The 16,690-nt window shown below is 38.6% G+C and overlaps 1 protein-coding gene across 1 annotated transcript in view; it reads right to left on the reverse strand.

Moving 5' to 3' along the window:
* The window catches only part of LOC144975774 (uncharacterized), a 23,763-nt gene that overhangs the window by 6,101 nt on the left and 972 nt on the right, over positions 1-16,690 (reverse strand). The gene's annotated exons all lie outside the window — the stretch shown is intronic.

Raw genomic sequence — 16,690 nt, forward strand, 5'->3', positions numbered from 1 at the left:
AGTACGAAAAGGACGCCTAACAACCGAATGGTACTGCATAGAGTAGAAATATGATTCCTTGTGAATTACAGGGGAATAAATGAAACAATTTGAATGGCATAAAAAAAATAATTGAGCTTTATATAGCGCAATATCCACTAAATGTGCTCAAAGCGCATTACAAGGGGTCCCAGGTCAACAGCAACATTTAACATTTAAGACGGGACATTACGCCTGTTAGGCGAAATTACAATTTTTCGGACAAAGACAACGCTGTTAACGCCCAGGTACGGTGAGAGAAAGTGAGTAAAGAGCATTTTCCAAGGACTCAACTATGCGTCGAGCTCGAGGCTCGATTCCAGGACCTTCTGATCCGAAAGCGAGTGCTTTATCAGTGGAAATGCACTAAATAAATGTTCTTATATCTTTTAAAAGCTCAATTTACATCTCCAACTGCCATGAGCAAGTATCTTGATTTTATTGATCTCTCACATTCTCTTGAGAGTTTAGGCTAAAACTGGATGGGGTTCCTTACCTCCCATAGTGGGCAGGGGGGGGGGGGGGTACTTACTGTGTCTATCCAATTTGCTTTCTGTCTTTGTCTTGGAATGAGATTACTTGGTTTTGCCCTGGGCCTGGCCGTCGATTTGGCTGGGAGGGAAACAGTTATTGTTTTAGGAGATGATGTTTTTTCCCTTATAAATCATCTCACTGTTATGTATTGTTATTTTGAATGTATAATGTAAGCATTTGAGTGTATTCCTCTCAGTGGGGTCTTATGCTGGTGTCTGGGTGAAACATTTAGGTGATCTCAAACCAAGTACACTTATAGTGTGCTCTTGGAATCTACATCTGTTCTCTGTTTGCACAATTTCCCTTTGTCTTACTTTTTCCTCAATTCCTCTTAATTGTACATCTAAAATCTTTTCACTATCCAATTTTCTTCTTTTCACTGGCGCTGATATGACCTAAATGTGTTACAAGCGCCGTAAAACACTTAAAAACAAACAAAAAACAAAAGCAATAAGTGTTAATTTGTCTGCCGTCCGGCTTTGCGGTCTTGTGGTATGACACTCGCCTTCGGATTTGTAGGTCTCTGGTTCGAGTCTCACTCGGGGCTGCGAAACGTTGCATCTTTGAAAAGCAGTTTCAGTCAAATTATCTCAGCCCACTCAAGAGAAAATGGCCGTAATATCACCTATTCAGCGTCGTCTCGCGTCCTAAATGTTCATTGATTTTTTGTCATTTTTTAATTCTTTTGTTCAGCATTTTTCTTTCTGATTCTTTTATAGTTTGGTTAGGGGTTTCTATCGTAGCCATATTTATCTTATAGATAGTCCGAAGATGACGTCACTCAGGTCTTTGTTATTGTTTTTTGCCATCCGCGTTTATGAGTAATGCTCACTGAACTGTATTAACCCGACTATAAACGTTCATGGATACACACAGTTTTGTGTGTTGGTCCGTTATACTTCCGGATGGCAATGTTATTAGATTCTTAGCCAAGCGCATACTATCTTTTGCCTGAGACTGACCAAAAAAATGACGTGAAAATGCCAGTCTTTGGCCACAAAAGAAAACAAATCGTGAGTTGAATTCAATAGTTCAACCAATGAAACCACTTGTTTCCTTGAGCTCTCCTAACGACAACTCACTAGGCGGTGCAAAATCCAAATAATGACGTCAAAATGCCAGTCTTTTTGGGTTTCAGTGTCAGGCTATAGATAGTATGCAGATGACGTCACTCAGGCCTTTGTTATTGTTTTTGCCATCCGCGTTTGTGAGTTGTTCTCACTAAACTGTATTAATCAGACTATTAAAGTTCATGGTTACACAGAGTTTGTGTGTTGGTCCGTTATACTTCCGGATGGCAATGTTGTGAACTCCTTGGCCAAGCGCATTCTATCTATACCTTAACGATGGCTACGTTTCTATCGACTTTTTTTCACATAGGTAATTTGAAGATATAATTGCTGCTCTTCCGCCACGGCATCATACGATAGCGCTCGTGAAGGAATATAGAAAATCCATCAAACATTTTGTCTGATCTCAACAGGAGTCACCCATGATGTCCAAGGTAAAAGAGAAAGTGCATGAAGCGGGTTGGAACCTGGAACTTTCCGGATGGCAGTGCAATGCCTTAACCACTCGGCCCCCCCCCCATCCGCCCCACCCCTCCCCAGCCCTCCCCCGCCCCCGCAGCCCCTCCTCCCCGGCCCCGCCCCCGCAGCCCCGCCTCCCCAGCCCCGCCTCCCCAGCCCCGCCTCCCCAGCTCTCTCCCCCCCCCCCCCCCCCCCCCTCCCTTATTTGAAGATATGGCAAACAGAGAAAAGAAAAGAAATAAAATCAAATCCATTTTTTGTTTAAGTGACATACGTTTAAAAAAAATGCTATGCTTGCCATCCAAAACACAATATTCTCTAACATGCAGTGCAAGCATTGCTTATTTTTTCAAGTTTCAAGGGAAGCAATTCTGAAATTACTTTCAGAGGCTTTCGTAATTGTACTGTTTACATCCCTTTCTTTATTTTGTGTCCTTGGCATTCTGTCGCATCAACATAACCATTTCTTCTATTTTCGGATAAAAATGACAGAACACACACACACACACACACACACACAAACACACACACACACACACAAATAATTCTCTCGAATTCGAGGCACCTTGCAGTCGAATTAGCAATATAAGTTCGCATAATTAAAAATTATTTTTCTCATTAAAAAGATATACGGACGTCAATCATTAGGAACAAAACAAAAAAAATTTTTTTAAAATAAATAAATAAAAAAAGAGAAAGAAAAAGAAGTGTATTAAACGTCTCTTTTCTTAATTAATTTATTATAATAGATCTTGAAAACGTTTGTCACTAAATCACCATTTATTTGTTCCAATTCAGACATCCGGTTGTTCGAATTCATCACCGTGCTGTTGCAATTCGTGACAACAGACTGTTCTCGATTTGCTCTGCTTTCATGTTGTTGTTTTTAGATTATGACAAATCAGGACTGAGCTATCTAGGTCTCATAAACCAAGACCTGGCACACAAATGAAGTAATCGAATTGACTGGTCCTAGATTTAAAATAATATTCGTTCAATCAACAATTCAAAATAAAATCAATGATAAAGCAAAGCAAATAATAATGATGAAAATGATGATAAAGATGATGATGATGATGATGATGATGATGATGATGATGATGATGATGATGATGATAATGATGATGATGATGATGATAATGATGAAGATGATGATAAAGATGATGATGATGATGATGATGATGATGATGATGATGATGATGATGATGATGATGATGGTGATGAAGATGATGATGATGATGATGACGATGATGATGATGATGATGATGATGATGGTGATGATGATGGTGATGATAATGATGAAGATGATGATGATGATGATGATGATGATGATGATGATGATAATGATGATGATGATGATGGTGAAGATGATGATAATGATGATGATGATGATGATGATGATGATGATGATGATGAAAATAATAATAATAATAATAATAATAATAATAATAATAATAATAATAATAATAATAATAATATTAATGATAATAATAATGAAAATAATAATAATAATAATAATAATAATAATAATAATAATAATAATAATAATAATAATAATAATAATAATAATAATAATAATAATAATAATAATAATAATAATAATAATAATAATAATAATAATAATAATAATAATAATAATTAATATTAATAATAATTATAATGATGATGATAATAATAATATCTAAATATTTGGCCATAAAAACTCGCCCTTCAAAGATTGATCGATTTAAATAACTATCATCTTGACAAAACAGAACTGTCCATTAATTGCTGACTAAACGTGTGACAGTTACAGAACTATCAAGGAAGGTCGGTGGCTGAGGGCCGTGAAAGATGTCGGATCATTGATTGTAGACAAGTAAGACATAGAAAGAGGAAAAATATATCGACGGTCACATTAACCATGTGATCAAACATATGAATTATATAATATAAAATGATAATGTATCATCATCTTGTGCTCTTGAGCACGTTGCCTGTCAGCTGTCTCCACGAATCACGATCCTCTGCGGTGCGCATGAAATCTGTGTTGCTTTTAAAATCACATTTGGCCATTATTAGGTTATTTAAATAAGTCATTCTTTGTCTTCCTCTAGCTCTCTTTCCTTCGATCATCCCAGATAATGTATACTCAAATCCAATTGTACCTAACCCTCATAAAATCAGTGCCTATGTACAAATACAGGGCCTGGGCATTAACCACAACTAAAATTATATTTCACAGAAGCTCACGCACTGACTGTCTTGAACATACGACACCCTACAAAAGAAAATGCAACAAAACACTGTAGGAAAAATGCAAAAATAAATGACCCCAAACCATTCAAATCCCAGTGGCAAGCTGGAGACTCTGTGGATATAAGAGATTAAATTAAACAGGCTAATATAAACAGGAATACCTATTTTTTTTAACCTCGTCTGGACACAATTTGGTAGTAGATAGTGAAGCCAAGGGAATTGAAGTGAATATCACCAAAACGGAATGCATGGTAATACAGAAAAACCCCGAAAACAACAACACCTGCAATATAACGATTCACGGCGAGCAACTTACTAACGTAGAAAGTTTTAAATACCTAGGTTCAATAGTGACAACAGATGGAAGATGTAACCGAGACATACGAGCAAGAATAGCTCAAGCCAAACAGGCCTTCATGGACCTGGGAAACATTTTGAAAAACAAACAGATGTCGTTCGGGATTAGATTCCGAGTCTTGAAGTGCTACGTGTGGCCAATCTTGTTATACGGATGCGAAAGCTGGACTACAAATGCAGAAACACAAAAGAACATTGAAGCTTTTGAAATGTGGTGCTTGAGAAGGATGCAGAGAATATCGTATACTGCACGCAAAACGAACGAAGAAGTGCTAAAACAAACATACCAACAAAGGAAACTAATGCCCTTAATAGTGGATCGACAACTATCCTTTTTCGGACACATAGTAAGGAAAGATAAGAATGAATACCTGGCAAGTTGTGGAAAAATATCTGGTAAACGCGCCCGGGGGAGACAAAGAAAAACACTCATAGACCAACTGAAGGGCTTCACCAGCCTAACAATCCAAGAGCTGTTTGAAAAGGCAAGAGACAGGGAGGAATGGAGAGAGATAATTCATGCAGTATCCGAAGCCTGGACAAGGCATGGAACCTAGAAGAAGAAGAAGAAGAAGGACACAATAAATTTAAAGATAATCAACCCATGTCAATTCACACTGTCCTAACTAGAGATCCAAAACGCCTTCAAAGTCACCTAGAACAAAAGTCAGAGGAAGATCGTCTGTTATAAGCATCCAAGGAGTGAACCAGGGACTCAGGTTTTCGTCCAACAAAGTCATCAATCATTTGTTGCTGTCCAACGATTGGATATTTCTTTTAAAATATAAACACGCTGCTTTGTTTATGAAAGTTGTAAACATAGACATGTGTCAAACTGAACAAAATGACCAATCGTGATGTTAGATATTTCTAAAGCTGTGAACACTTTTCACTATATGGGTCACTTTGAGCACATTTTGCAATGTGACCAATGCCCTCGAGCACATGGAACTGTAATATAGATCGCTCCCATTGATTTTAGTCTATTTTAAGAAAACGAAAGAATAACATCAAAGAATAACAATGTCGTCAATGCTACGATCGGTGTCTTACTACAGGTTGTATTGAAATTCCACAGCTTAACTATCATTGACGACCAAAGTTATGTTTAAAAAAAAAAAAGAAAAAAAGAGCTATTTTATAGCGCAATATTCACTAAATGTGTTCAAAGCGCTTTACAAGGGGTCCCAGGCCAAAAGCAACATTTAACATGTAAGACGGGACATGATACCTGTTAGGCGATATTACAATATTTTCGGACAGAGAAAACGTTGTTAACGGCTAGGTACTCATTTTAGACCGGAGTACTGTGAGATAATGTGAATAAAGAGCCTTCTCCTAGGACTCAACTATGCGCCGAGCGAGGCTCGAACCCAGGACCTTCCGATCAGAAAGCAAGTGTTGTCAGACGACAAGACCACATAGCCCCATAGTTTAAGACTCGTGCCACAAGCACTACTATAAAAACACCGAGTTGTCAATATAATTGACTGCCATTGTTTAAAACCCGTGTCAGGTTTCTAATTTTATCGGTTGGTTGTACATTGGTGAGCAAAACAAGAAAACAATTAATATCTTTGATTCCCATACATCGATGGCTGTCCCGTCAACAATGGCCCACAACCCAGTCTATTGTGTCCGTGGGTTTTGTTTTGTTTTTGTTTCCTTGTGATAATGGGTTATGATATGTATAATGATGATGATGATGATGATGATGATGACGATAATAATAATGATAATAATAATGATGATGATGATCATGATGATGATGATTTTATGATGGTGATGATGATGACAATGATGATGATGAAAATGATGATTGCGGTGATTATGATGATGATGATGATGATGATGATGATGATGATGATGATGATGATGGTGATGATGATGATGATGATGATGATGATGATGATGATGATGATAATGATGGTGATGATGATGATAATGATGGTGATGATGACGACGACGACGACGATGATGATGATGATGAGAGACAACGCTATAACCGACCAGGTTCTCGAGTAACACCTGACAGGATTCAATAGTCTGATGTCACGTCCGCCCAACAACCAGCAGCTTGGTTCTTAACAAAGAAAATAGTTACTTTTTATCCTGCTGGCTAGAACCTTTTCACATGTCGTGTAATCAGAATGTATAAAAATCAAACACGATCAGAGTTATGTTTTTCTCCTTTTAGTACACTTTTATGCTCGTCGGAGAAGTATTTCATAAGGGCGCCCGTCATTGTTCCGACAGTTTAGAACCAGTTACTAAGTTACTATGCGTCATTACGAGGGAAGTGACGTCACGACTGTTGAAGCCTATTAGAAAAAACAACTCATAGATAGTTAATAGCGACAACACTGACATACTAATCCCATTGATGCGATACATTTAAGAAATATACTTGCAACATCCGCCAGCCATATTTGAACTTACCAACACACAAAACTGTGTGTAATCTTTATCGTTTATAGAAGGAACGAATTGACGTCACTCAGCTCTTTGCTATTGTTTTTAGACAGCGTGTTAGTGATTTCTTCTCACTAAATTATATACCCATACAACTTTAAATGTTCAAGGTAACACAAAGTTTTGTGAGTTGGTACTTTATATCCGGGTGGCGGATATTTTGAGATTGTTACCTGTAAGTACATTACCATTATGATTGGGCTCGTGTTATAATTAAACAGTCTTTGATCAGGAGACTGAAACAGGTAGCAAATAGATATAAAGATAAAAGGAGTAAATAATAACACTAATAAACTAATAATACTATTGCTGTCGAGTATTCTTCAATAACCCCCCCCCCCTCCCCCCATCCCCCATCCCCCTATCTTAAACTTGAGATATATATAGTTTTGATATCATTACGTCATCTCATTGTCTTTCTCTCTCTCTCTCTCTCTCTCTCTCTCTCTCTCTCTCTCTCTCTCTTTCAATGCACACACACACACACACTCACACACACACATATTTACAAATTTTCGTCTATATTATTATGACAATCTAATATAAATATATATTGAATCGTGTTTGATACAAATATGGTACGAAAAGTGCTCGACATGTAGTAATGGAGCGAATTATTATTTAAAATATTTACCACAATGTTTGGGGCAGTCTACATCAATGTTTCAGGCTTAATTTGCCATCTTCAGGACTGAGTTGTTTTGTTGACTGTCAACAAAACAACTCAGTCCTGAAGATGGCAAATTAAGCCTGAAACATTGATGTAGACTGCCCCAAACATTGTGGTAAATATTTTAAATAATAATATAAATATATATGTATTCTGTGTTTACTTGAAAAAGGCCAAGGGCCGAAACGTCGTTTGTTTTGTGTTGTTCATTCATGAGTCAGATTTACTCCCTTTATCTTTATCTCCATTTTATTGACTCATTTAGGCACCTCTATTTATTAGCAAAAAGGTAAAACGAAGATGACAACACTCAGGTCTTTGTTGTTGGCGTCATGTACCGTCCTACATGTTAAATGTTGCTGTTGGCCAGGGACCCCTTGTAAAGCGCTTTGAGCACTTTTAATGGATATTGTGCTATATAAAAGCTCAATTTAAAAAAATAATGTTCTGTACTATAAGTCACCTCGCCCTAGCTCAATTTGCGGCGCTGCGGCTGACGCCTGGGTTATTCCAGTCTTCCCTTGGAATAGACCCTAGAAACAAATTTCCCCACTAGGACGGATAAAGGGAATATAATTTTATTCTTTATTTATTTACTGCCAAACAATTAACCTTTTTTATTCCACATTTGGAACCTTGAATATTGTCATGATATTCCATAGAACGCCTACAGACAAGCTGGCCACTCGACCACCATCGACAGGAAACAAAAACAAAAACAAAACCCACGGACACAATAGACTGGAGTGTGGGCCATTGTTGACGGGACAGCCATTGATGTATCGGAATCAAAGATATTAATTGTCTTCTTCTTCTTCTTCTTCTTCTTCTTCTTCTTCTTCTTCTTCTTCTTCTTCTTCTTCTTCTTATTATTATTATTATTATTATTTATTTTATTTTTGGTGGTTATTAATGGTATCAGTTTTGTTTTTTTTTTGTGTTTTTTTTGGTTCCATTTACCATTTTATTCCCACTTTCATGTATGTCGTCATCAAATTGTGTGATTTATTGTCGAAAGCCTAAGATTGAATAAACGTCTAATTCTCACAAACCGATAACATTAGACAGGCTACCTGACACGGGTTTTAAACAATGGCAGTCAATTATATTGACAACTTGGTGTTTTTATAGTAGTGCTTGTGGCACGGGTTTTAAACAATGGCAGTCAATTATATTGACAATGTGGTGTTTTTATAGTAGTGCTTGTGGCACGGGTCTTAAACTATGTGGATATGTGGTCTTGTGGAATGACAACACTCGCTTTCGGATCGGAAGGTCCTGGGTTCGAGCCTCGCTCGGCTCATAGTTGAGTCCTTGGAGAAGGAAGGCTCTTTACTCACATTCTCTCACCGTACTCAGGTGTCGAATGAGTACCTGGCCGTTAACAGCGTTGTCTCTGTCCGAAAAAAATGTAATATCGCCTAACAGGCGTCATGTCCCGTCTTACATGTTAAATGTTGCTTTTGGCCTGGGACCCCGTGTAAAACGCTTTGAGCACATTTAGTGGATATTGCACTGTATAAAAGATCTATATTTTCTTCTTTTTAAAAAAAAAACTTTGGCCGTCAATGATAGTTAAACTGAGGAGTTTTGATACTTGTAATAAGACACCGATCGTAGCATTGGCGGACAATCATATTGTTATTAAATTAAATAAATAAATTGAGCTTTTATATAGCGCAATATCCAATAAATGTGCTCAAGGCGCTTTACAAATGGTCCTTGGCCAACAGCAACACTTAACATTTAGGACGGGACATGACGCCTGTTAGGCGATGTTACATTTTTTTTTCCGGACAGAGACAACGCTGTTAACGGCCAGGTACTCATTTTACACCTGAGTAAGGTGAGAGAATGTGAGTAAAGAGCCTTCTCCAAGGACTCAACTATGCGCCGAGCGAGGCTCGAACCCAGGACCTTCCGATCCGAAAGCGAGCCACGCTCTCACCTGCCAGGCGGAGTTGTCGTACCAATAAGGTCGCAGGTTCAAACCCCACCACCGCCGCGGAAAAAAATTTTTTATTCTCTATTGTCTTCTGGCACTTTTCTACTCACTTCATATCTTGTTGTTACCAACATAAGTGCCTGCTCCACTCACTTTTCTGAATTAAAAATTCACCCCATACACCGGAGCATACTCCATGTCTCAATCGTTTCTATGTTATATGTTTGTGATGAGAATATTGGCTATTAAGCTTAACTGCTGGTCAAAATTACTTCGCGATGGTGGTGAACGAATCGGCGATCTCAAGTAGTGGGTGAGAGAGGGATCTAGAAATGACTTTGGGTTTGAAACGAATATTTTTGTGTTCGTGGATAGCTCACACGGTAGAGCCACGCTCTCACCTGCCAGGCGGAGTTGTCGTACCAATAAGGTCGCAGGTTCAAACCCCACCACCGCCGCGAAAAAAATTTTTTATTCTCTATTGTCTTCTGGCACTTTTCTACTCACTTCATATCTTGATGCATTATAACATGACTTTCATTTTCTTAAAATAGACTATAGTCTGTTAATAATGAAATGATTTGTTCCGCTAATATTTGATTTAATGGTATCAAACACTTCACTACTTCAATTTGGATAACTTGAAATAACACCTCTCCACTCCCTACTTATGAGCTTTTATATAGCGCAATATCCACTAAATGTGCTCAAAGCACTTTACAAGGGGTCCCTGACAAAATAGCAACAGGAAACATGTAGAACGAAACAAGACGCCTGTTAGGAAATATTACAATTTTTTCGGACAGAGACAATGCTGTTAACGGTCAGGTACTCATTTTACACCTGAAAACGGTGAGAGAATATGAGTAAAAAGTCTTTTCCAATGACTCAACTATACGTCGAGCGAGGCTCGAACCCCGGACCTTCCGATCCGAAAGCGAGTGTCATACCACAATACCACATAGCCGCACTTCTTTATGAAAACTGTTTTCTTCAACTATGCTTAAACTCTATGTCTCATTATTTATATTTTTATGAGTAGACTCTATACAAGATTGAACACAAATGATAAAAATAACACAATTAATTACGTAGCTTACAATAAATATACCCAAATAGAGAAATAAATAAAATGCTAAATAAATGAATTAATGAATGATAAAGAAAATTGATAAATGAAAAAAATGAACATGTAAATAAATAAATGCATTAATAATTTAATTACTAAATGCATAGAATAAATGAAGCATACATACGCATTGAGCACGGCAAATCCTGTCAAATCTTATTTGACACAAATTAAATACGCACAAAGTTTGTAAAGCGCTTTGAGCACGTTTAGTGGATATTGAACTCGATATAAAAGCGCAAGTTTTTTTTTTTAATAACCATCTTCATTAAAAAAATTATAGTCTTCTAATTGAAAGTTAGAAACAAAAATACCGAGAGATAAAAGAAAGGGTTGGGGTGGGTGGGTGGGTGGGATTTGGTGAGATTAAGACGAGGTTATGTAAAGTAATTGTCAACAGCTACAGACAGGACAATGGTCAAAAACAAGGTGGTCAAAAGTAAGGTGGTCAAAAACAAGGTGGTCATTTCAGAAGATGACGGACCGGCCACGTAACTGATATATGATTGGTCAATCAGAGGACTGACCGCCAATCATAAGCTACGGACAGGACACGCAAAACCAGGTGGACATATCAGAATAGTCAGACTTTATTTTTCAACCAGAGTTTACTCAAAGCCACATTTGCATTTTCTAAGTTCTGTCGTATTCGATATCATTTAAAACCAGTGACAAGTTTTACTATAACATTTATCTACAATTTATTCAAATTCATTGGAGCAAAATAGCGATTGGCTTTACTTTTAGGTCATAACTTGGCTATTGGATATTGACTTAATTGTGTGATTTATTGATTCATTCATTGGTGTATGTGACGTGACTATTTTCTGGATTTTGAACAATAGATTTGTGTTTGTTGTCAAAAATCCCTTCATCATCATCCAACCGTTTCAGCAACAGCAAGAATCTGCCAATCACATCTACAATGGCCGAACCGTCATCAGTGAAGGATGCCAGCGTCAGACATGATGACCTTCAAGACACGTTTTCAAGTAGAAAAAGAAAACAGCCCGTGGAATTGGAAAGGAAAGAAAACAAACGACACAAGAATGGCCATAATGTGAGTTGAATCAAATGTAATAATGTCCATCCATCTATCTATTTATTTATTTATTTATCTTCTATCTATCTATCTGTCTATCTATCTATCTATCTATCTATCTATCTATCTATCTATCTATCTATCTATCAACATGTCTACCTAAATACATACTGCTTATCACAATACCTATCTTTCTAATAATTTGATTGTCCCCCTTTTTTGTTTCAATGTCTTCTTTTCTCCTATGTATGAATACTATGTTATAATTTTGTATATATGTAAATATTTAGCCCTGTATAAGTATTATCTATTTATGGAGTGAGTATAAATAATATCCCCCCCCCCCCCCAATAATCCAGATTATTTATTTCTACTCATCTGTTTCATTTTCTTTTGTTGCTGTTGTTGTTATTGTTGTTGTTCTTCTTCTTCTCCTCTTTCCTCCTCCTGCTTCTTCTCCTCCTCCTCCTTCTTCTCTTCTTCTTCTTCTTCTTCTTCTTCTTCTTCTTCTTCTTCTTCTTCTTCTTCTTCTTCTTCTTCTTCTTCTTCTTCTTTTTCTTCTTCTTAATAATAATAATAATAATAATAATAATAATAATATAATAATAATAATAATAATAATAATAATAATAAAGTCCACTCCGAATGATCGCAATACCTTGGGATCAGCGAAAATGTTGCGATTAACCGAAGTTGAGTTTCCTATCCAGTATTGCAACATTTTACACATATTTATGGTAAACACAAACCAATTATTGTAAACATTGGTCTTAGTCCACCATAGGGTGAGCAATTTGACTGAATAAAACAAACAAATGGCAGCCCTGTATAGATTTTGACTGGCAAAAGCAGCTTTGAGACAAGCCGACATCTTATTCAGATTGGATTAACTTTCACTCTTTTGTTTTCAACATTTTTAAGAGTCAAAGAGATTAGCCGTGATGATAGACAATAAGCTCTCACCAAACCGGTCGGTCGGTCACTCGCAAAGCCCGGCTTGCTGAATATTTTTCGAGGCGATCGGCGATCGGGGGCGTGGCATTCTTGTGTCATTTAATATTAGATAACAATGCATGCCGAGATGTTGGGTGCAAGGGAGACAATGACACGAGATCAAAACAGAAAAAAAGCCGCCGACAATTGCATAAATGAAAACACGGCTTTTCTCGAGAGGCCAAAATCATGGTCTATCTTGCCAAAATTGAATTACAAAAAAAAAAAGAGTACAAAATAAATTTGGTGGGGGGGGGGGGGGGGGGGGGGGGGGGGGGGGGTATGTTAGCTGCGAGGCTATGTGGTGCCTAGTGGTATGACATTTGCTTTCGGATCGGAAGGTCCAGGGTTCGAGCTTCGCGCTCGGTGCATAGTTGAGTCCTTGGAGAGTGCTCTTTACTCATTCTCTCACCGTATTCAGGTGTAAAACGAGTACCTGGCCGTTGACAGCGTTGTCTTTGTCCCAAAAATTGTAATATCGCCTAACAGGCGTCATGTCCCGTCCTACATGTTAAATGTTGCTGTTGACCATGGACCCCTTGTAAAACGCTTTGAGCACATTTAGTGGATATTGCTCTATATCAAGCTAATTATTTTTTAAATTAAAAAACAAACAAAAACAAACCAAACAAAAATCCACAACATATAGAAGCAGTTCTATAAATGAATACACGGTTAACCTAGCAAAACTCTAAAAAATTTGTTTTAAAAAAATTAATTAATTAAATTTTGTGTGGGCGACCGGCCGATAACTTGCAATCTCATTTCTGACATTCTTTGGTGAGGGGGGGGGGGGGGCTGTGATTAATATCTTAAAAAGAACCACCTCCTCCCCCTCCCCCTCCCCCCTCCCTCCTTTAGTCCCAGATTTATTTCCCACTGATATCCTTTTTACATAGTCCCAGGTTCACTCCCCACGGGCGCCCACCTCCTATAGTGTCAGGTTCATTCTCCTCTGGTACCAAACTCCCATATCCGGCTTCAACTTTCAATGGTATCCATCTCCCTTTAGTCCCAGGTTTATTTCCCACTGCTATCCTTTTTACATAGTCCCAGGTTCACTCCCCACTGGCGCTCACCTCCTATACTGTCAGGTTCATTCTCCTCTGGTACCAAACTCTCATATCCGGCTTCAACTTTCAATGGTATTCATCTCCCTTTAGTCCCAGGTTTATTTCCCTCTGATATCATTTTTCATAGTCCCAGGTTCACTACCCAATGGCGCCCACCTCCTATACTGTCAGGTTCATTCTCTTCTGGTACCAAACTCTCATATCCGGCTTCAACTTTCAATGGTATTCATCTCCCTTTAGTCCCAGGTTTATTTCCCACTGATATCCTTTTTACATACTCCCAGGTTAACTCCCCACCGGTGTGCAATTCCTTGAGTCCCAGGTTCACTCCCCACTGGCGCCCACCTCCTATAGTGTCAGGTTCACTCTCCTCTGGTACCGAATTCCTTTAGTTCGGCTCGGATACCCACAGGTATCCATCTCCCACAGTTCCAGGTTAACTCCCAATTGGTGCGCACTTCCCTCAGTCTCAGGTTCACTCCCCACTGGCGAACATCTCCTATAGTGCCAGGTTCATTCTCTTCTGGTACTCAACTCCCATATATCCGGCTTCAACTTTCAAGGGTATCAATCTCCCTTTCGTCCCAGGTGTATTCCCCACTGATATCCTTTTTACATATTCCCATGTTCACTCCCCACTGGTGTACACCACCCTGATTCCCAGGTTCACCCCCCACTGTTGCCTAGTTCCCATAACTTTGTCGGATATTGTCAGGTTTCATCGTTTTTCGTCAGGTTTCGGCGGGTTTCGTAGCACTGATTGCTTTTTTACGAAACCCGCCGATAACCATAGTCTCAGGTTCACTCCCGACTCGTGTACACTTCCCTGAGTCTCAGGTTCACTCCCTACAGTTGTCTACTTCCCATAACTTTGCAAGGTTTCGGCGGGTTTTGTAAAAAAGCACTGATTGCTTTTTTACGAAACCCGCCTAAACCCACCGATAACCTTAGTCTCAGATTCACTCCCCAATGGTGTACACTTCCCTGAGTTCCAGGTTCACTCCCTACTGCTACTTACTTCCCACAACTTTGTCGGGATTCGTCGTGTTCCGGCGGGTTTCGTAAAAAATACACACCCTTGAGTACAATGCAGTAGAGCGACGAATACAAAGCGTTTGTTTGTAAAGGGTTTTACGGCGCTTGCAACACAATTAGGTCACATCAGTGTCGGTAAAAAGGAAGACAATAGGATAGTTTTAATAACACCATCCAAGGGCGTCGGCTTTTTTTTTCTTTGATCTCGTATCGTGGACTCCCTGCGCTAAACACCTTGGTCGTTTGTGGGTTACCCCTTCCCCCCCCCCCCCCCCCCACACACACACACATTTTCCTTCCCTTGTCATCAGTTTATAATTTTCTCTCCGTACCTATATTATTATTCAGAGATATTATGTAAAAGCAACGAGAACAAAACCTTGAGATAATTACTGTTAAGTTTTATTGTTTTAAATGCTCTATTAGTTATGTGGTCTAGTGGTATACACTCGCTTTCGGATCGGAATGTCCTGGGTTCGAGCTTCGTGCTCGGCGCATAGTTGAGTCCTTGGAGAATGTTCTTTACTCACATTCTCTCATCGTACTCAGGTGTAAAATGTGTACCTGGCCGTTAACAGCGTTGTCTTTGTCCGAAAAATTGTAATATCGCCTAACAGGCGTCATGTCCCGTCCTACATGTTAAATGTTGCTGTTGACCATGGAACCCTTGTAAAGCGCTTTGAGCACATTTAGTGGATATTGTTCTATATCAAGCTAATTTTTTAAAAATTAAAAAAAAAACAAAAACAAACCAATAAATAAAAGAGAAATAAATATATATTTTGTTAAAAGCAAAAAAAAAAAAAAAAAAAAAAAAAAAAAACAAAAAAAAAAAACAACAAAAAAAACAAAACAAACAAAAAACAAAAACAAACAAAAATCAACAACATATAGAAGCAGTTCTATAAATGAATACACGGTTAACCTAGCAAAACTCTAAAAATATTGTTAAAAAAAAAAAAATTAAATAATTAAATTTTGTGTGTGCGACCGGCCGAAAACTCGCAATATCTTTTCTGACATTTTTTGGTGAGGGGTGGGGGGGGGGGGGGGGGGGGGCTTTGATTATTTCTTAAAAAGAAAAACCACCCCCCACCTCCTTACCCCTCATCCCTTTAGTCCCAGATTTATTTCCCACTGATATCCTTTTACATAGTCCCAGGTTCACTCCCCACTGGCGCCCACCTACTAAAATGTCATGTTCATTCTCCTCTCGTACCAAACTCTCATATCCGGCTTCAAGTTTCAATTGTATCCATCTCCCTTTAGTCCCAGGTTTATTTCCCTCTGATATAGTTTTTGCATAGTCCCAGGTTCACTCCCCACTAGCGCCCACCTCCTTTAGTGTCAGGTTCATTCTCCTCTGGTACCAAACTCTCATATCCGGCTTCAACTTTCAATGGTAATCCATCTCTCTTTAGTCCCAGGTTTATTTCCCACTGATATCCTTTTTACGTAGTCCCAGGTTCACTCCCCACTGGGCCCACCTCCTATAGTGTCAGGTTCATTATCCTCTGGTACCAAACTCTCATATCCGGCTTCAACTTTCAATGGTATCCATCTCCCTTTCGTCCCATGTTTATTTCCCACTGATATCCTTTTGCATAGCCCCAGGTTCACTCCCCACTGGCGCCCACCTCCTATACTGTCAGGTT

The sequence above is a fragment of the Berghia stephanieae genome, chromosome 6 (assembly GCF_034508935.2).
Source record: "Berghia stephanieae isolate SIO BIC M18660-M18661 chromosome 6, UCSD_Bste_1.3, whole genome shotgun sequence".
Classification (NCBI taxonomy): Eukaryota; Metazoa; Mollusca; class Gastropoda; order Nudibranchia; family Aeolidiidae; genus Berghia; species Berghia stephanieae.